The sequence below is a fragment of the Zeugodacus cucurbitae genome, chromosome 2, assembly GCF_028554725.1.
Source record: "Zeugodacus cucurbitae isolate PBARC_wt_2022May chromosome 2, idZeuCucr1.2, whole genome shotgun sequence".
Lineage (NCBI taxonomy): Eukaryota > Metazoa > Arthropoda > Insecta > Diptera > Tephritidae > Zeugodacus > Zeugodacus cucurbitae.
The window spans coordinates 23161882-23185053 of NC_071667.1; the positions used below are offsets into that span (position 1 = coordinate 23161882).

The window sequence follows — 23172 nt, forward strand, 5'->3', positions numbered from 1 at the left end:
GCTATTACTAAATCTGCAGAGTTGAAGTTGAAGCTATTTATATACAAGTATACAAATCTACAAAATATATATGTACATTTAATGTGAAATGATTACCAGTTTCGTCGCAATCATTGCGTGCACGTTCTCCATGGGGGGTTCCCTTCATTCCGATAAGCGTTTACGTACATATTTGTGCTTTGTGCCTAGATTTGTATTGATTAAAGACGACAGTTTGATTGAACACGCCAAATAACCTCACTTGTAAAGTGAATGCGAAAGTAACCAACGGCTCGTTGTATTTAGTGTGTGGTGTGGGTGGGCCAATCGGAGAAATGAAGCAATGAAATGTGCTATGTTCTGTCAGTTGTGTTATATATGTAAATAATGACTGTGATTCCAAATCTGAATTACTTATGCTAAAAATATGTTTTCGTAATAAATAATTTTTCGTTCATCACTTTCAGACCATCTCACGTCACTTACCGCTTCTTAGTATTTTCTTTAAAATCTCTGAAAAATTTGCTCGAGTTTTTAAAGCTGTCTAACTAACATGGCAACCCTTTGCGCTTTATATATTGAAATGTGTGAAACTTCTTCTCAAATATTTCAAATTAGTGGTAACTCTTTAAAAAAATCTAAAAAACTTACTGAAAACTGCAACAAAATTGTTCTCAAATATTTCATATTAGTGGTAACTCTTTAAAAAAAAATTCAAAAAACTTTTTGGAACTTTCAACAAAATCGGATTATAGGTTTCGGAGTGTTGCCACTTGTTTTAATTAAGGAATTATATTCATTGTTTTAATATAATTTAAGGATAATACATGCTTTATTAAAAATATTTTTTTATAGTATTGCCACCTTTATTCAAATAAAATAATTTAATGAATATTAATTTATGAAGTTGCCAGTTAGTTAATTTGCATTAAGGTAAAAGTAAACGTTTTAAAAGGTTATTCAAAGCTTGTGATAATTTAATCATTTTAATGTGGTTGCCACCCTTTTCAAATTTCTGAAAGGTATTAGTTGATAATATTATATAAAGAAATTAGTATTATTAATAATAATCTTGTTATTTATGAAAGTATCTTTTACGAAAATACATTTCTACGATGTTGCCACCTGTTTTAAAATATAAAAATTTAATTATTTGTAGAATTTGAAATAAAGGGCTAAGAGTACACATTTTAAAATATTATTCGTCGCTAATTTACAGTAAACTGACTAATTGTGTTGCCAATCTTTTAAATTTTTTTTAAACTATCAGATAATACTGCAAAAATATGGCAATAGGAACTAACATAGTGTTATTTATGAAATTATAATTACAAAAATGCATTCTTATGAAAATTCTCAAAAAATGTAATATCATCAAAATGTGATTCTTTAATATAAGTAATATTTCTTCATGCATATTGCAGTTTCCAGCAACTTGCAAAATTACCTACACAAAAGTCCTCGATATTGCAAAATACCCACATCTAATGAGGCCAACTTCAGCAAAATTTGCTCACGTGGGCTCAAACCGCAAGCGCTCTATTTTCGCCACAAATTGCATTTTGTCTTCGAACGCTCACCTGCCATTCGTTTCGAAAATAAGACACCCACAAACACTTTCATAAGCTAGCTAACACGCAAACGTAAGCAAAAGCCCAGGCTCAACCACATAATAGCAGCGCTTTCAACGACGAGCATACACACCACATAAACGTCATTCATAGTGCTGCCGGAGCGTATGAGCGATTTTTAATTGTGACTCACGTAACCCGGGTCAGCACCTCAGCAAGCTTCATTCACTAGAAGAGCTACATACGTAAATTTGTGTAGCTATATATGTATGAGCTAAAGCTGACCGAGTCGATGAATGAATGACTAAATACAGAGCAATGAGAAGGTGCTGTTGGTGGCAAGCAAATGAGTGAGTGGACGCTCGCTAGAGCAGTTAGTTGGTGGCGTGTAGGCTTTGTAGCAAAAGTAAAAATAAAATTTTATTTGCACCTACACACGTGCCACATTTTTCATTCATTTCTAACGAACAAAACTGCCGCTTCTATTTGTTGCACACACGGCACAATTTATTTATTGATTTCACGAATGTGTCGTCATTATGGCAACACACTTTTCATTATGACTTCTTGTATACATTTACATTACGTTTTGTTTTGCATACAATTCGTTTATTGTTTGATAATAAATTAGATAAATTTAGCTGTAAACACACACACACACACCCAAACAACGGGTGTTGCGCAGCGGCACATTGCACCTTAGCAAACAATCGCACACAGACACACGCCTACACATGCAAGTAGTAGTTAACTGCAATCAGGGTGATTAGGGCATTCCGCACCGTATCGCATGAAGCATCCGGAGTCATAGCGGGCATGATACCGCCCGATATAATGGCAATGGAAATTAAAAGAGCTTACGACAAATCCAGAGACATTGGAAGACGGTTAACAACAGAAGAGCGTAACGAAGAAAGGCTGAAAAGTATAAATGAATGGCAGAGCCGCTGGGACATGACGGAAAAAGGGAGATGGACGTACAAGTTAATCGGAAACGTGAAAACTTGGGTGGAAAGAAAACACGGTGAGACGGATTTTTACCTGACGCAATTTCTAACCGGACACGGTTCTTTCAGAGAATACCTCTTCAAATACGGCCACGATGACGGAACCGATTGTTCCTTCTGCGGTGACGGGAGAGAAAGTGTTCAGCATATTTTCTTTACTTGTCCAAAGTACGAAGTAGAGAGAGCGGAAATAGAGACTCTTATAAAAGAACGCGTAACTCCAGAAAATATTGTGCACCACATGATACAATGTAAAATAGTGTGGAATAAAGTAAAAACATGGTCCGCAATTGCCCTCCAGGAACTAAGGAGAAACGAAATGCAACGCAGTAGCGAAAAAAGAAGAGCTAGCGAGGAGTAGATTAAAAAATCGCTGACGAAGAGCCAATTTTGGCTGAGTCTGAACTGCAGTCGGAGTTAAGGGTTTAGTACGTAGGTGTACTGCCACGCAAGTCTAGCATAGTAAGATACTTTGTAGGCGTGGTCCCGAAAGAGGTGTACCTTAGCGCGCAGTATGAATCGTGCATGCTGTCTGCTTTTGACAGTATCTATGAAAGATTCCCCCTCCGAAACAAAAAAAAAAATAAAACATGCAAGTAGTTTCTGTAAGCCTTGCTTGTGTTCCACGTTCGTGTGGCATGGCACGTTATTTCACTTGCAAACGCCACTCGTGCCACACTGCCGTTGCTGTTGCTGCTCCCATTTGCGTCATATGGAAATTCTTATTACGTTTGCAATTCATTTCGAATTCTTCATTTCGTCGCTTTCGTACACGTTTCTTATTATATGTGTGTTGCGCTGTTTCACAACACAATCGATGCATAAAACTCATTACATTTAGTTATTTCTACGTGAATATATTCAACCCAACACATATGCGCTCACACACACACACTTATGTTTTTCTGCATAAAATCAAGTGCATTTCAATTCGGTTCGCATGTGCCTGCATATTTGATGTGATTTTCTTGGAATTTTACAAAATCCTTGCAACTGATACCGGCCGATGATTGCTTATTTGTTTGCTTATATAAATCTGCATAATATTTTTTGAGTCTCCTGTGCATCCAATCACATGGTTACGTCGATATGCCGACTTACAAGTGAATTATGTGGCCCGAATACAACACCAAAAACAAATTAGAAGTGCTACAAGTTTGATTTTGTTTCAGTCAATTTTAATTTGATAATAGAGAGAGTTTTTTTTTGGTAGTAGAACTGTATTTCAAATAAAAAACAAGTAAGGAAGGGCTAAGTTCGGGTGTAAGCGAACATTTTATACTCTCGCAATTTATTTATTTAACTTTATTAATATTATATAATACACAATTTGACTCACATATTCGTCATATATATTGTATAAAGTCCATTGAAAGTTGGAAACCCTAATATTAGGTTAGAAGGTTATATTGTATAAAGTCCATTGAAAGTTGGAAACCCTAATATTAGGTTAGAAGTACCGAGGTCCTCATGTTCGATATATGGGGCCTTGACAACCTATGGTCCGATTTCGGTGATTTTTAGAATGGGGCTGCCACACTATAAATGTAGTATTTGTGCAAAGTTCTGCATCGATATCTTCACTAGTGTTTACTTTATATATTGTAAAGTTAACGATTCAGATCGTCTTCAAAGTTCTGGTATATAGGAAGTAGGCGTGGTTGTGAAGCGATTTGGCCTATTTTCACAAAATATCATTGGGATGTAAGGAAACTATTACAAACCAAGTTTCATTTAAATCGGTTGAGTAGTTTCTGAGATATGGTTTTTGACCCATAAGTGGGCGACGCCACGCCCATTTTCCATTTTGTAAAAAAATTTGAGTGTAGCTTCTATCTGCCATGTGAAATTTAGTGTTTCTGACGTTTTTGGTTAGTGAGCTAACCCACTTTTAGTAATTTTCAACCTAACCTTTGTATGGGAGGGGGGCGTGGTTATTATCCGATTTCTGTCATTTTTGGACTGTATAAGGAAATGGCTAAAAAAACGACTGCAGAAAGTTTGGTTTATATAGCTTTGCATTGGTTTGCGAGATATATACAAAAAACCTATTTGGGGGCGGGGCCACGCCCACTTCCTCAAAAAATTAACTTCCAAATATGCCTCTTCATAGTGCGATCCTTTATACCAAATTTTATCCATAGCTTTATTTATGGCTTAGTTAGGGCACTTTATGTGTTTTCGGTTTTCGCCATTTTGTGGGCGTGTCAGTGGTCCGATTTTGCTGATTTTCGAACTTAACCTTCTTATGGTGCCAAGGAACACGTGTTCCAAGTTTCATTAAGATATCTCAATTTTTACTCAAGTTACAGCTTGCACGGACGGACGGACAGACGGACGGACAGACAGACATTCGGATTTGAACTTTTCTCGTCACCCTGATCATTTTGATATATATAACCCTATATCTAACTCGTTTAGGACGTACAACCAACCGTTATGTGGACAAAATTATAATATTCTCGTAGCAACTTTGTTGCGAGAGTATAAAAATAACATTTTGAAATTGTTAATAATTTGGCTTCAGTTCAGTACAATTTCGACCAAAGGACCACCACGACTGCGTCTTATGACGTCCTACTGTCGATTCAATTCACCAACGCGCAAGTTTTTTCAGAGTGGCCTGCCTTATCTTGGTAAAAACGTTTAGAATGTTGGACTCCCAACAAGTCAATTATAGTTCGTTTACCAGCAGCTACTAGGAACGTCAAGTATTCTTATAAAAATTAGTCCAAGTCAGTTTAGGCAAATGAATGCCTAAATCTGACTGAAAATGTAAGAACGCTTTAATCTTCGACATAACCTCGTTACCCCGATAGTTTGAAACATCTAGACCCTCCTGCGTGAAATAGCAGAGTCAGCGTAGAGGAATGTCATGAAACATTGAAAGTATTATAATTAAGGTTAGAATCCCCTTAGAGACTTTTTAGCGTGATGCATAATTCATTTTACACACCCTTTTTTATAAACTCGTTCTCCAAAAGTTCGTTCCAATGAACTGATGTTTTTACGCACTATAAGTATTCTGGAACTATACTAATGGGACTATAAAGCACTTAGAGCACTTACGTTGAAGTAGGTAAAAAGCAGTGACGTCATTTGACCGTTGTAATCACCATTGACCAATATAACTCGTAAAAATTCGCAGTAAATTTTTTTGTATGCATGGGAGTCGGGGGGAACGTCAGTAATAATCACTCTCGAAATAAAACATTTTGGTAATTACGCACCGATTAAGCCAGTAATCCAGTAATCATCGCTGTGGTGGTTTGGGTTTGAAAATATTTTTACGAAAAGTTGAAAATAGAACAAAGATCCCTTAGGGAAGTTTTGAATCTCTAAAAAACATCCTTTACAAAACCAAAACCAAAGTATAAACTTATATAAGGAATAATAAATGTGTAGAAGGCCGACCTGATCAGTATTTAGTTTACAAAATTTCAGAAAATGGCGACGTATTCCTCGGTATACTATTCTTTTAGTTCGATACACTTGACCCAGCGAATGTCTTGCTTTTTTAATCCCTCGGAATAAATCGTTTTCTGGAGGTCTGCATTTCTTCAAGTTAGAAAACAAGTCACGCAAGGTAAATTTTGTTGGATACGTTGGGCGGGGCAGGAGGTCGTAGTCTAATTTGTCCAAATTTTTTTCTTAGCCAAATGGAACCGTTTTTCATGCAAATAGGCACCCTTTCGCCAAACTTTGGATGAGTTACAAACTTGTGTGTGTTTTAAGGGTTCCATCAGCCAACAATGTGAATTCGTTCCAAAAAATACAGCACCTTAGCACCATCTACTAAAGAGATAATGTTATCGAAGGTAATTTCTCCACTAAGCGACCTTCACCACAACTTATTTCCTGCGACGCACGAGTAAAAGTATGTCTGTATCGCAATATTGCACTGCCAGATGTGATGTGATGTTGTTTATATGTTGACAACAGCTGACTGAAAATGGCAAATAATGCAATCAAATTGCTCCAATTCTGGAAATCCTCTTTATTATTATTATTTTATTGCCATTATGGGGACACACAAACAACGATTTTCCCGACATTCCGGTGCACAGGATGTGACAGCATTGAACGTCAATAAAGATACATGCACTTATTATATTATATGTAGCCTCCTCTGCACTGCATAGCCGTGTATTCTTAATGTGCAGCTGGTCTACAGTATATATTTTTTATTTATTTTAAATTGCATTGAACTTCCAAGTCAGCAGGAAGCACGCATCCTTTCGTGACATTGCACAGCAGTGATATTGTTGCTGTTATTGTATAAGACCGTTATAATCTTCATATAATTTAATTTATATACTTGTAGAAGCGCTTTTGTAGCAAACAAGCGGCTTAAGACAGCACGTGCTCACATCCTTAAGGATACGTAAGTAATACAAAAGCAAATAAACAGACTTGAGCGAATCGAGAATTTACAAAATTACATATTTGAAATATTTTTCAAGATTTTTAACACTAGTTGGTATTTAATTGTGAAATTTGCATAGTTTATTTAAGTATTAATTAGATTAGAGGTTGCCATACTTTTGTAATAATTAGATATAAAAGTACTAATTTAAATTAAAAATAATAATAAACAAAAAGGAGTACAAAATCAACGCTATCAAGAAAAGTATTTATATAAAAACTATGACTTTGTGACGTTGCCACCTAGTTTGAAAAAATATATATTTTGAAAATTTTTTAATATAATTATTCTTAGTTTTTCTTAGGTTATAAGATACAATTTTTACATCATTCTATTGCTTCGCGTCTACTGCTTAAATCTCTATAAAAATTTGAGATAACATTCTTAAGTACGTATACTTTAATAAAAAAAAATAGTTTTTTTGACCGACTTCAACATTTACATGTATGTATGTCAGCCGAAACGACGATAGTGCGCCAGTTCTGTCTCTCCTTCGCAGTTCGGCGCCAGTTGGAGATCCCAAGTGTAACCAGGTCGCTCTCCACTTGGTCCCTCGAACAGAGTGTAGGCCTACCCCTTCCTCGGTTTCCTCCGGCGGGCACTGTATCGAACACTTTCAGAGCTGGAGTGTTTTCGTCCATTCGGACAACATGACCTAGCCAGCGTAGCCGCTGTCTTTTTATTCGCTCAACTATGTCAATGTCGTCGTATAACTCGTACAGCTCATCGTTCCATCGTCTGCGGTATTCGCCGTTGCCAATGTTCTGAGGACCATAAATAGTGTCGTCTCATCTGGAATGATAAGCGGCTTGTAGAGTTTGATTTTGGTTCGTCGAGAGAGGACTTTACTTTTCAATTGCCTACTAAGTCCAAAGCAGCACCTGTTGGCAAGAGTGATTCTGCGCTGGATTTCGAGGCTGGTTCCCAGATATACGAAATTATCTACGACTTCGAAGTTATGATGTGGGAGCCAAGACGCGAATGCGCTGACTGTTTGTTTGATGACAGGAGATATTTCGTTTTGCTTCCTTATCCAGTCTAGAAAAAGCAGAACAAACGGCGCGGTTGTTGCTTCCGGTGATATCAATATCATCGGCGTACGCCAGGAGCTGTACACTCTTATAGAAGATTGTACCTTCTTTTTGCAGCTCGTATTATTTTTTCCAGCATCAAGTTAAAGAAGTCACACGATAGTGAGTCACTTTGTCTGAAACCTCGTTTGGTATCGAACAGCTCGGAGAGGTCCTTCCCAATCATGACGGAGCTTTTGATGTTGCTCAACGACAACTTACATACCCGTATTAGTTTCGCGGGGATACCAAATTCAGACATCGCGGCGTAAAGGCAGCTGCTTTTCGTGCTGCCGAAAGCAGATTTAAAATCGACAAAAGGTGGTGTGTGTCGATCCCCTTTTCACGGGTCTTCTCTAAGATTTAACGCATGGTGAATATCTGGTCAGTTGTGGATTTTCAAGGTCTAAAGTCACACTGATAAGGCCCAATCAGTTCGTTGACGGTGGGCTTTAGTCTTTCACACAGTACGCTCGATAGAACCATATAGGCGATATTTAGGTGGCTTATCCCACGGTAATTGGTACAGATTGTGGGATCTCCCTTTTTATGGATTGGGCAGAGCACACTGAGATTCCAATCGTCAGGCATACTTTCTTCCGACCATATTCTGCAAAGAAGCTGATGCATGCACCTTATCAGTTCTTCGCCGCCGTATTTGAATAGCTCGGCCGGTAATCTATCGGCCCCCGCCGCTTTGTTGTTCTTCAAGCGGGTAATTGCAATTCGAATTTCCTCCTGGTCGGGTAATGGAACATCTGTTCCATCGTAATCGATTGGGGAATCGGGTTCGCCATCTCCTGGTGTTGTACTTTCACTGCCATTCAGCAGGTCGGAGAAGTGTTCCCTCCATAATCCCAGTATGTCCTGGACATCGGTTACCACCTTGGTCTCTTCATGAGGATACGTCTTGAAACCTTCGTTAAGTAGCTTAATTTTTTCATAAAATTTTCGAGCATTACCTCTGTCTGCCAGCTATTTTATTTACATGTTAACCCAAAAAAAATTGATTTAAAGTTATTTCCATAATTGCTTGCTAGAGTGGCTGATAAAAGCAGTAAAGCTTTCCACGAAATACCAAAAATGCATGGCTGAACGGAATAATACAAGAGCAGATTGAAAAAGGCGCGTTCAAGCGGAATGTTGTGTGTAAAATGAACTTCACACCCACAGACATGCTTTTGTAGATACAAAATATAAATCACGTATACATATGTACAGCATGACTTTAAATGAGGGCTTTCCGCTATCCAACGCACGCAAAAATATGTTTCTTTGTTGCTAAAAGCTTTCCATTCGCATGGCCCTAACTTGATTATCCGCTGCGTTGCGCTGCAATGAACTTGAAAATCTAGGTGTAGCTGCTGGCATACGAAAGTGGTAATTGTTCGCATATTTATTCACGCTGGTTACAGTAACCATGGCCAAGAATGCTGCGAAAATGATACGGCTCGCTGCCCAAACTCTTATCACAAAATACAGCGTGCCGTGCCAACGAGTGTGGATTAAATACTAATACATAGTTTGCCTTTTTGTCGCCATATACTTTTTGTTGTACCCATGTAGTATGTGCCGATATTTCCTCATATGCATACTGTCCATAATAGTTCGTCGAATTCAATTCTGGCAAAATAATTGTATTCGTATTTACAATTCTTGCATAACGTATAAGGTTACTATGTTTTCATATTCAAACACAACAAAAAACAAGTAAGGAAGGGCTAAGTTCGGGTGAAACCGAACATTTTATACTCTCTCAATTTATTTATTTAACTTTATTAATATTATATAATACACAATTTGACCCACATATTCGTCATATATATTGTATAAAGTCCATTGAAAGTTGGAAACCATAATATTAGGTTAGAAGCACCGAGGTCCTCGTGTTCGATATATGGGGCCTTTAAAACCTATGATCCGATTTCGGCGATTTTTAGAATGGGGTTGCCACACTATAAACATAGTATTTGTGCAAAGTTCTGTACCGATATGTTCACTAGTGCTTACTTTATGTATTGTAATGTAAACGATTCAGATCGTCTTCAAAGTTCTGGTATATAGAAAGTAGGCGTGGTTGTGAAGCGATTTGGCCTATTTTCACAACATATCATTGGGATGTAAGGAAACTATTACATACCAAGTTTCATTGAAATCGGTCGAGTAGTTCCTGAGGTATGGTTTTTGACCCATAAGTGGGCGACGCCACGCCCATTTTCCATTTTGTAATAAAATCTGAGTGCAGCTTCTATTTGCCATTTCTTATGTGAAATTTAGTGTTTCTGACGTTTTTGGTTAGTGAGTTAACCCACTTTTAGTAATTTTCAACCTAACCTTTGTGTGGAAGGTGGGCGTGGTTATTATCCGATTTCTTTCATTTCTGGACTGTATTAAGAAGTGGCTAAAAAAAGGACTGCAGAAAGTTTGGTTTTATAGCTCTATTGGTTTGCGAGATACATATGTACAAAAAACTTATTAGGGGGCGGGGCCACGCCTACTTCACCAAAAAAATTATATCCAAATATGCCCCTTCATAGTGCGATCCTTCATACCAAATTTTATTTCCATAGCTTTATTTATGGCTTAGTTATGGAACTTTATGTGTTTTCGGTTTTCGCCATTTTGTGGCCAAAATTTTCGAAAGCAACCTTCCTATGGTGCCAAGAAATAAGTGTGCCAAGTTTCATCAAGATATATTAATTTTTACTCAAGTTACAGCTTGCACAGACGGACGGACGGACAGACAGACATTCGAACTTGAACTCCACTCTTTACCCTGATTACTTTGGTATATATAACTCAATATCTAACTCGTTTAGCTTTGGGTGTTACAAACAACCGTTATGTGAACAAAACTATAATACTCTCTAGCAACTTTGTTGCGAGAGTATAAAAATATCCGAATTGCACTGTGTTCGTCGAAAATCACAAGTTTGGAACTAATTTAGTTAAGTTAGGTTTCCATCTTAAATAATTACATTGGTGGGTCCTTACCCACCCTCGGTCCGACCAAAGTCTATTCTAACCTTTAACCCTGGATGCTTATATTTATTTTACATACACTAAGATACACAGGCGGTGCGTCTTCGATTCGACGAATGTATAACCGTATAGGTTACTTAAAAGCAACTAGAATCCATTGCTTATATCCTCCAAATTGTTCTGAGTCCAACAAAATATGCTCATGTCTGTCACAAAACTTTAAAAGTTTAAGTCTTTACATATTTTTAAAGGTGTTCGAAAGCCCACACTTTTTCTTTCCAGTGCGTGCAGTGTTCAATAAATAACGGGAATTGTAAAATTTAAAATTTAGCGGGTATGGAGAGAACGTGTCGCGTGAAAGTGGAGAGAGGTATAAAAAATTGTCAACTATATTCATTGCTTACTTTGTAACCGCTAAGTTTAGACGTATTTTATGAGCTTTGCTGCGATTTTCATTTGTTAGATCACACTTCGTTCCGTGTTCGTGAATTTTTGATCAAAAACAATACAATAACGATGCTCCCAGCATACATATTCGGAAGACATGGCTCGGTGCGACTTTTTGCTATTTACAAAAATTAAGAGCACCTTATAAGCCCGTCGTTTTACAACCATACGAGAAATCGTTGAAAGAGCCAAAGACTATTCCAAATATCGAGTTTTAGAAGTTTTTCGACACTTGGAAGAAGCGCTGGCATAAGTGCATAATATCGAATCAGCACTATTTTCAAGGCAACAATATTATTGTAGACGAATGAATATATATTTTATTCACAAACGAAAATTACCGTTATTTTTTGAACACACCTCGTATATGATATTTCAAAATAATTATCTAAATGCTCTTCTAGTCCACTGATTTTATCATTAAGTTGTAAATTAATCTATAAACTTGTCACAAATTGTTGTGAAAATAAAATGGCACAGGTTGTCATTAATTTGACTAAAACTGTCATTAAATTTGACATTATCAAAACCGCTCAGCTATAGAACCTAAAACAAAGCTACGTTCCACTTTGTCAAATTCAAAAGCTCCCGCTTTTTCAACCGTAGGATAAGACTTCATAAGGGTAACATCATTCATGTTGTCCAGGGACCCAAAAGTCGTGATGAATACTAGATATCCTGAATAGTTCGCTTTGGAAAAAATCAGACATTTTTTTTAGTTTTCATTAAATTATAGTTTTAATTGTCGCCTTAAGATATACATAGTCATATTGAAGAGTTCAGATATTGAGGCTACTACCCCGCTATATAGAACAATGAGTTGATGCCGCAGTATATTACAAAATATTATCGACAATTAAAATGCGTTGTTGTTGCAATGCAGCTGAGCCTTCGAAAGTTGTAAACTGTACTTTGCCAATAAATTGCACACAATATATACATACATATATAATATAATACGAAATATGAATAATTAAAGCGTACTTTGGCAGAAGCACAGCCCAGGCAATTTTAATTTATACGCTTGTATGAATTGAAACGTAATTATCGGGAAAGGCGGAGATCTCCTTAGTAACTATAACCAGCAGCGCGAAAGACAGCGCTTGAAGACACCAACGCACGCGCACACACATCATTAGTGCACTCTGCAGTCCACACTCACTCCACAAATTTAAGGGCGTTTTCTGCTTTGGACACTTGATAAGTGCACTGCGGGAGTGTTTGTGTGGGCCGCGGTTGTTGTTTTGTTGCGGCTTCGGCATCTCTACTGGCATTTGTGGGTTTCTGCAGTGACTCTACTTGCAACAAGAAACCCACACACCTACACATTTTCGCTGTCTCGGAATTCCTCTAGTCATTTTGATGTGTTTGTGTGTGTGTGAGTTGTTTTTGTTGTTGCTACCCCTGTTTCTATGGCGATGTGCGCGGGTACATACTCACTCGGTTCGGACTTGCAATTTGCACTAATTGGTCTAATTAGTGTTGCATTTGTGGTGCATCAAGAAGAAAACCAAACACAAACACAGTCACCACCTACACACCCCGTAAACGCTCACTAAAGCCTGCGCTGCGTGCCAAAGTATTCGACAGCAGTGTAACATTTTTGGTTTTGAGTTGCAAATACAAATACAAATAAATTGCACAATTGAAGTGTCAGTAAGTTTTCCAAAATGTCACGTATACGCAGTGTGGACTATTTCGTTAAGTGAGCATTTAAAAATTTTTTTTTTTTTTTTTCTTTCTTTTTTTTTTTTTGCATTCTTCAATAAAGTCAACGAAGTTTGTGGAATTTTTAAATATCAAATTTACACTTTTTGAATTTAATTGCACGAAAGTGTGTGTGTGTGTCGAATTTCACGCAGATTATGTATTTCATTCTAAAAATGCTAAAAAAAATTTCAAATATTTTTTGCGATAAAAATGTCTCATGATATTTTAAACTCATTAGTTTTTGGAAATATTAAAATTTTTTCAGTGCATTTAAAGTTGTTGCTTATTGTATTCCGCGCTTGTTACATATCCACATAAATTTTTACGAACGAGCTCCTTGTTTCCACTTCATTACTTGGTATGCTTGTCCACAATAAACAGTCACAACCTTTGATTTATAGACCACCATAAATACATACATACATATTTCCATTGCAAATGACAGTTAAAGTTTGGTATTCTCTTGTAATTTGAGATTGTGGTGCTTATATAACTTACACACACATACATGCATACAACAAACAAATATCGGTGTGTTATTCTTATTGTTTATTTTTTCTGTGTGTGCTTCCTTCTATGTGTAGGGCGTTTGCTGGCAAATGTTATGTTTATGTGTTATTAGTTATGATGTGTGGGCGTGTCTCAATTTGTGGTCGTCACGTTTTATGCAAACTAAAGAGCATTCTCCTTTGAGCCGTTTAACCAATACCAGCGTAATTTTATTGTGCAATACAAATAATAAATATTTATACCACAGTTGTCCGCTTACAAATGAATGAATGGCTTTAATGCTTATGCAACACAGTTTTTTGTAACTTCTTCGCTGGTAAATATATTTCTCTTCCTGTTATTTTCTTTCACTTTTTTCTCTTTCAAGTCTGTTGTTTAATGATTAGTTTCCTAGTGCGTAATTTATTGTCTATTTTTTGTGTGGAAAAAATTATTAATGTTACATTTGTATTCTCCTTTTATTCTTTCAGAAAAATTGGAAATTGCGCTGAACTTGAAAGGATATAATATACTGTAAGTATTTTTCAACTTTATTTCCTATTTAATAACAACTGTCATTAATAATGTGCTGAAAAATGTATATGCTACCGCAATGGTAAAGTTGGCGAGTTAAATTAGCTACCAGCGAGCATGCAGATATCGATGCAAATACCTTATTATTCTTCATTTTTATATTCAAATTTGTCATTAATGTTAATTAATTGATTTCGTATTGAAGATATTTGCTTTAAAAGAAAAAGCTATAAATAGATGATAAGTATTCCGAATCAATTTAGACCAAATGTGAAATTACTTTTTGTCTGAAATTTTATAATAATACACCTGCTGGAGAAAGAGTTATTACAGATTGAGTGTGATAAAACCGATGGCATATAACTCTTCACTCATTTTCAGCTGAAACAATTTTTTTATTCAACAATCTGTTCTGCAAAGTTATATCATAAATTAATGATTCTTTATCCTTCCTTTGCTCAAGAAAAGTTGGAAAACTTGCGAACGATAAATATCGCAGCATTTTATAAGCTCAAAGCTTTATCCAAATATAACGAAATACGAGGAAAAGGGTATAGTGCTCATCTCACAAAATACTAAACAGGGATCGGTCCACAACCAAACATGATAGAAATCACTTGAAAAGACTACAATACACCAAATTTAAATGTAATTGATTTATTACTTGATAAACGCTTATAATGCCCTTGGGTTCAATATCGTGTTATTTCTCTTTCTTTATTTTTTTATGAAAGTAATCGGTGTGTTGGAACATTGGTAAATGAAGAAGATATCGTTTATAATCCGCAGAGAGCTGAACCAACTGCTATAACTGCTATCGGATAAAAACAGTATCCGATATAATTAAACGCAACGTATTCCTTTTGTTCTTTATTTTATAATGTTCCATCAAAAGCACGAAATTTTTCCGAATTGGTGTTTAGCTTAGAAGTGCCACCTATCTAAGAACTAAAATTCATATCAATATGCAAATATTGAATCCTTGATAAAAGGATAAAAATGAACAAATACGCTATCAAATAAATAAACGTAAAAAACTGAAGTGCTTACTAATTTATTTTGAACTAGATCCGTGCACATAATATACAAAATTTTAAGAATAATCCATTAGGTCGAACAAATTACACGGGTCAACACAAAATTTGACCATAACTTTAAAGCAGTAAGTTTCCATTGTTTAGGTCTTAATTAGACGAAAAAAAATATATGCCATGAAAAAGTTTGCTTTTTTATTTAGGAGACCGTTTTAACGATATTTTTATACTCTCGCAACAAAGTTGCTAGAGAGTATTATAGTTTTGTTCACATAACGGTTGTTTGTAACACCCAAAGCTAAACGAGTTAGATATTGAGTTATATATACCAAAGTGATCAGGGTGAAGAGTGGAGTTCAAATCCGAATGTCTGTCTCTCCGTCCGTCCGTCCGTCCGTCTAGAGTAAAAATTAATATATCTTGATGAAACTTGGCACACATATTTCTTGGCACCATAGGAAGGTTGCTTTCGAAAATTTTGCCCACAAAATGGCGAAAACCGAAAACACATATAGTGCCATAACTAAGCCATAAATAAAGCTATGGAAATCAAATTTTGTATGAAGTATCGCACTAGGAAGGGGCATATGTGGATGTAATTTTTTTGGGGAGGTGGGCGTGGCCCTGCCCCCAAATAGGTTTTTTTGTACATATCTCGAAAACCTATAGAGCTATATAAACCAAATTTTCTGCAGTCGTTTTTTAGCCACTTCTTAATGCAGTCCAAAAATGAAAGAAATCGGATAATAACCACGCCCACCTCCCATACAAAGGTTAGGTTGAAAATTACTAAAAGTGGGTTAACTCACTAACGAGAAACTTCAGAAACACTAAATTTCACATAAGCAATGGCAGATAGAAGCTGCACTCAGATTTTTTTACAAAATGGAAAATGGGCGTGGCATCGCCCACTTATGGGTCAAAAACCATATCTCAGGAACTACTCGACCGATTTCAATGAAACTTGTTTTGTAATAGTTTCCTTACATCCCAATGATATGTTGTGAAAATAGGCCAAATTGGTTCACAACCACGTTTACTTCCTATATACCAGAACTTTGAAGACGATCTGAATCGTTTACTTTACAATATATAAAGTAAGCACTAGTGAAGATATCGGTGCAGAACTTTGTAAAAATACTACGTTTATAGTGTGGCAGCCCCATTCTAAAAATCGCCGAAATCGGACCATAGCTTTTCAAGGCCCCATATATCGAACATGAGGACCTCGGTGCTTCTAACCTAATATTAGGGTTTCTTACTTTCAATGGACTTTATACAATATATATGACGAATATGTGGGTCAAATTGTGTATTATATAATATAAATAAAGTTAAATAAATAAATTGCGAGAGTATAAAATGTTCGGTTACACCCGAACTTAGCCCTTCCTTACTTGTTTATATATATATAACACCATATTTCTGGGTGACACAAACAACCGTTATGTGAACAAAATTATTATTCTGTGTGTAACATATTGCGAGAGTATAAAAAGCATTATTGCGTATATAATAGGGTTTATTTATACGACTTTTCAGTTCCTCCTAACTTGTGTGGAAAAACATAACCTATAAAAATTACATTAAAATATTATATAATAATAAAATATGACTCGCTTCCTTACTGAGCTGATTATTAGTTTTAATAACCCCCTAAAGATAATTAAAGCCCATTAGAGAGTATTTTTAGCATTGAGAGTATTTTTTTTTTAACATGAAGATTACTAAATTCAATTTTAGTTATAATTTTTTCCAGCGGAACGCTATTATTTGCGAGTTTTTCATGTGAAAATTTACCAACTTTGCTGCTTGCGAAAGCATATTCTAGTAAATATGGGCTTTCCATTTTGAGTTTCTATTTTTAGAAATATTTCTGCGTACATACATTGCTACTTTCTAGCCGTTTAACCACTAACTGTGTACTTTATTGCCACACTTTTATGTAACTTGCTGAGAACACTCATAATCCAATAATCGCCAACCGCAGTGGTAAAGCTCGTAAAAGCGTATGTCTAGTTGGCACAGTAATAGGCGAACGAAAGCAAAAACAACTGCGAACATAACCTATAAAAACACAAGCAGCAGCGGCAGCGGTTAGAAGATAAGCATTTACTCGCCACACCAGTTTGCTGCACAAAATTAACATTTTTATTTTTATCACAAACAAACAAACACACATTCATACATACTAAGTCAAATAGTGAACAGTGGTAAGCTTAATCTACTATTATAACTGTATATACATAGTGCTATAGTAGTTAGCGCTTAGCAATCACTTATTTGCGAATTTCCTACGCAAAGTAACTTTGATTAAACTTTTTTGTTTTTCTGCTTGTGGCTTTGCTTTCGGTCTGCTGACGTGTGCACACCAACACCAGCAACAACAATAACAACTCAAGTATGCACTTGAGCAATTGGCAAGCGAAATGCAATCGTTAAAGCCGCCTCATGGCCGTAAGCTGGTTGATGTTGATGCTTCATTGAACGGCCTTACGCGAGTATGTTGCGGTTTCTTTTGGTGACTGCAACAACACGAAAATAACAAATTTTCGGCTTTTTAATGGTTTTGGCATTGCAGATGTGTGGGTGTGGGTGTGTCGTGGTACGCATACGATTTGTCGCACTCTCTTGGTCTCAGCTGCTTTGGTTTCTGTGACGTAAATACAGATAACGGGACATTATTCGATGCCGTTTGCTACCTTTGGGTATTACGTTACGGCTCAATGGGCTAGAGCAGAAATCTTTCGCCAGCGGCTTTCCTGTGTATTTACAATGCTTTGCTACGGCACGCCTACGTACTGAAGGCCAAAAAGATGCACATCGGCAATATGCTTTCTACGTGGAGGACACAATGTTTTCCTTTGCGTCGTATTTGGAAATGAGCACTTGCATGCAGGCATACATATTGAGGGGTTCGCAGAATGTTGCTGTTGTTGTAGCTGTAGCACTCGTTTGCATGTACAAATGTGGCACCACATTCCGTTTCTTCATCTCATGGCCTACATTATCAGCCTCATTAGCATGCGCATATGTTTATAGAAAATACTTTCCCTGCTGATTTGTCTGCAATTTGTTGCCAACATATGTATTCACAACTGGTTGATTTTTATGCACGCGCCAGCTGTTCACAGTACTACCGTTACATATATATATGGATATGTTAACCATGTGTAAATATGTTCATATTTCACACGCGTATTTAAAATCTGCATGTTGCTTATACGCACTGTTGCACATTGTGTTGTCAACCCATACCGGCACATAACCTAGCAATTTTGCTTATTGTGTATTTGTAACTATATCCGCTTTTTGTAAAACTTTAGTAAAGCATATGAGAGTCAAACTAATTATGAATTATTCCCGAAGTAGTGAATTTTCATAATTTTATGGAAAAACTGTATTGTGTCATAAATAATTATTCATGTTTAAAAAGAAAAATTGTAAACTAATATTACAAAAAAATATAATTATAGAAAAAAAAGAAAAAATAACATCCAAAATAAATACATACTTAAAGTAGATTTACTATAATGTTATAAATAAACAAATAAAAAGAAATCCATCTCTGCTGAATCATCATTTCTGTGGAAATAAATATGTTGTAAGCATTTATATGCGTCATGCTCATTTTCAACGCTTCGGCCATCTCAGCACACGTGTGCCTATCTTTGCCCTTTCCGTTGTACTGACAGATGTTGAAAAATAAAATCACTTAAGATCTACACAATTCAAGGTCAGTCGGCCATAGAAACAAAGTGCTAATTGTGCCACAAAACAACACAAAGAGAAATGTAAATAATTAACAGATTAATCGAAATGCATCAGTCAAGTCAGTGTATCGACACTTTTTTTTTGCAACAGCAAATTTAAATAGAAATCAATTGTGTTGCCAATGTGGTGGCTACAAACACACATTAATTTATTTTGCAGTACTTTTTGTGTAGCAATTTTTCAATTTCCAGAATATTGTTTAATGCTTTCTAGTTTACAAATTATTCGAATAATTTTTTTTCTGTTATTTTTGGTCATTTTCGTTTCGGCACGTCCCAGCTTGTTTTGTTTCAGATTTGCTCTTTTGACTAAAACCCTTCATGTAAAAGCAATGACAAAGTTAGCTAGCTAATTAAGCTTACTGCAAGAGAGAGTATGTGAAAGCCTCGTTTAAGTGGTATAAACACTCTATGTTTGTAAATTTATACCAGTTGTTTGTTCTATTCACCGCTCTCCAAGTTTTGCCGCGTCGCATACACAATTTTGTATACTCCTTTCCACGTATTTGTTATATTTTGAAACTATTTGATATGTTTCAATATCTGATAACCTCTCTACATTTTACCAGTTATACCAGTCTGCTTGATTAAGCAGTTGTGTGTTCTATTCATCACTCCAAGTTTAAGCGATTCGAATAGGTTCCTATGATGCCTCAGACGAGCTACTTCATATATGTGATACTTATTACCTTAAAATGTAAGTCTGACGAATCAAACAAACAACTGGTATAAATCCAATAGCAATAGATTATATATTTTTATCGTGGTATTCACGTATTGAACTTTAAAAACTGTTATTTTCACTCAAACATTTTTATACTCTCGCAACCTGTTGCACAGAGTATTATAGTTTTGTTCACATAACGGTTGTTTGTGTCACAAAGAAATAAAAGAGTTAGATATGGGGTTATATATATATAAATGATCAGGATGACGAGTGGATTTGAAATCCGTCCATCTGTCCGTCTGTCCTTAATGAAACTTGGAACACATATTCCTTGACACCCTGAGGAGGTTGCTTTCGAAGATGGGCAAAATCCGTCCACTGCCACACCCACAAAATGGCGAAAACCGAAAACCTATACAGTGTCATAACTAAGCCATAAATAAAGTTATGAAAATAAAATTTTTAACATAGGATCGCATTAGGGAGGGGCACCTTTGGATGTAATTTTTTTGTAAAAGTGGGCGTGACCCCGCCCCCAAATAGGTTTTTTGTATATATCTTGCAAACCAATAAAGTTATATAAACCAAACTTTCTATTATTATTTTACTATTATTATTTTACTAAATTGAAAATGGGCGTGGCGTCGCCCACTTATGGGTCAAAAACCATATCTCAAGAACTACTCAACAGATTTCAATGAAATTCGGTATATAATATTTTCTTGACTCAATTTTGAATTCTTCTGATTCGTTCACTTTATAATACATATATATATAAGGAACCAATGAAGATAGCGAAATAAAACTTTACACAAATACTGTATATGATCCGTGGGATCACTTGTGGAAAGATTGTCAAAAACGGACCATGACTTTTCAAGGGCCCTGATATCGATCATGAAGAACTCACTGCCTAAGGGTAATTTTTCATCGAAAATATAGGTAAATCTCTCAGATATTTTAATGTAATTCATTCCCCCAGAATTTTTTTCTTATAACAGTTTGTCTCTGTTCCAAAAATGGTTAAAATCGGGTCATAACTTCCTCCAGATCCCATATACCTAATTATAAGTAATATAAAATTAAGTGAGCGTATAGCCTTCGAATTGTGTTATCTTTATAAAATTACGTCAATAAATAGCGAGAGTATAAAATGTTCGGTTGCATCCGAACTTAGCCTTTACTTGCTTTTTTTTTTGACAATCTATGAATCACCGTTTAATGTTTACATTAAATTATGTCTAGGACATTATTCTTCGCTTTGGGCGCCACAAATTTTCCGCACGCTTATACTTCAATCGGAAACTTTATATACTGACATATGTACATATATTGTGTAGTATATAATCAAGCAATTATAGGTTTTGCCTTTCCCCTTCGGTCTTTTCCTCTTCATGATTTTCCTTGGAAATGTTTGTTATGAAGTTAAGTAAGCGCTATTCGAAAGTTTTCCTATCCTCGCTGCCTTCTACCCTAATACCTTTCCATCCCAGAAGCACACATTTCCAGTATCTCATTTCCGAACTATGTACTATATGGACTGTAGAGGGTTTTGTAAAGAGCGTAGCTACAGGTACTTAAGTAAACAATGTAAAACTTTTTGAATGCAATCAGTCATGCAGTATCTTCAGTTTTCTGCTTGATTGAGTCTTTTACATGTGGTGATAGGGGAGAAAGAGAAAGAGAAAACATGGAATGCAGCTAATAGGCGAAAGAGAACAATCAATTGATATTGAAATGAAATGCATTACTGAATTAAGGCATTTGTGGTCGTAATGGTAAGCAATGAAACGGTCAAAAATAAAAGTTCCAGTTTGGGGTTTTAAATATAAAATACAATTATAACGGTACATTAAGTCCATATAATAAAGCGTTGAGAGATATTTGCATCCGTTATGAATACTCTCTTTATGCTCAAGTCATTCGACCATTAATAGAATATGAGTAAGATGAGCAAAATTTAAGATATTACAGTTGATTAAATGAGGTATCTGCCAATCTATTATAGTAGAACACTCTTAGAAGTAATGTTCCACAACTTCTCATAGTAACTCATTACATATTTATTTACATTCATCATTACTTCCAATATTAATTTCCACACACTTTTATTTCATATATCCTTCGTTACACTATCGTTAAATTACGTTGCTATGCATGTGGTCCGGTGTTCGTATGAAATTTCGCGACACATCAATCATTCTAAAAATAACAAATACGAAAAAATGAACAATTCATGTAATACTAAAACTCATTCAGGGGAACACAATGGCATAAGCATTACAAAACATATCATACATTATACCATGGCATAGAAAGTGGGAGAGTAAAATAAAAACAATTGCTGAAGCACATTTGCCTGGCTTGTTTTGAGTCACTCTAAACGTTTTCGCTTTCGTTTCTGTGTATCTTTTGTTTTCATTTTTATACTTCCTCTGTCTTTACTGTAGACATTTGTATGTCTAATATTTATAAACGCAACATTTTCGCCATGATTTTTAATGCTATATTGCAATAATAAAAGCTGCCTTCGATAGGAGCTGCCTTTATGCCGCGATGTCTGAATTTGGTATCCCTGCAAAACGAAGCTATGTAAACTGACGTTGAGCAACACCAAAAGCTCCGATCAGACAGGGTGACTCACTAACGTGCGACTTCTTCAATCTATTGCTGCAAAAAATAATATGAGCTAAATAGAGAATCTTCCATAACAGTGTACAGCTGCTGGCGTACGCCGATGGTATTGATCTCATCGGAAGCAACAACCGCCCCGTTTGTTCTGCTTTTTCCAGACAAGATAAAAAAGGCGAAGCGTATGGTGAATGAGGACAAGACGAAATATCTCCTGTCATCAAGCAAACAGTCGGCGCACTCGCGTCTTGGCTCCCACGTCACTGTTGACAGTCATAACTTCGAAGTTGTAGATAATTTCGTATACCGTATACTGTATGTGTTGTTCGATGACATATACATAGTCCAGCGAATAAAAAGACAACGGCTACGCTGGCTAGGTCATGTTGTTCGAATGGACGAAAGTGTTCGATGCGGTACCCGCTGGAGGAATCCGCGGAAGAGGAGGTGGAGGTCCTTCGGTGGAAAGACCAAGGGCAAAGTGACCTGGCTTCATTTGGTGTTTCCAGTTGGCGCCAAAAAGCAAAAAGGAGGAATGAGTGACGCGCTCTGGTGGATTCGGCTATAATCGCTTAAAGCGGTTCCTACGTCAAATATATGTATATAAATATATTGCAATAATATATTTAAGGACTTTGTTTACTTCAAAACCGTAAAGGAAAGGAGATTTTGACAGTGATAATAACCTAGCACCATTTATCTAAGAAACGGAATTTTTAGACTTATTTTACAAATAAAACCTAGAAATATGCTTGATTGTCAGTCGAAGCTGATTTGTCATAAAATGTCCTTAATTTGACACAACTTATCTCTTGTCATCAAACAAACAGGCAGCGCATTCGCGTCTTGGTC

The 23172-nt window shown here is 36.1% G+C and overlaps 1 protein-coding gene across 1 annotated transcript in view; it reads left to right on the forward strand.

The window, feature by feature from the left end:
* The window catches only part of LOC105216682 (protein sarah), a 54893-nt gene that overhangs the window by 19671 nt on the left and 12050 nt on the right, over positions 1 to 23172 (forward strand). Inside the window, exon 2 of the mRNA XM_011191298.3 lies at positions 14173 to 14215. The gene's annotated coding sequence lies outside the window, so the exon portion shown is untranslated. The remainder of the gene's footprint in view (positions 1 to 14172; positions 14216 to 23172) is intronic.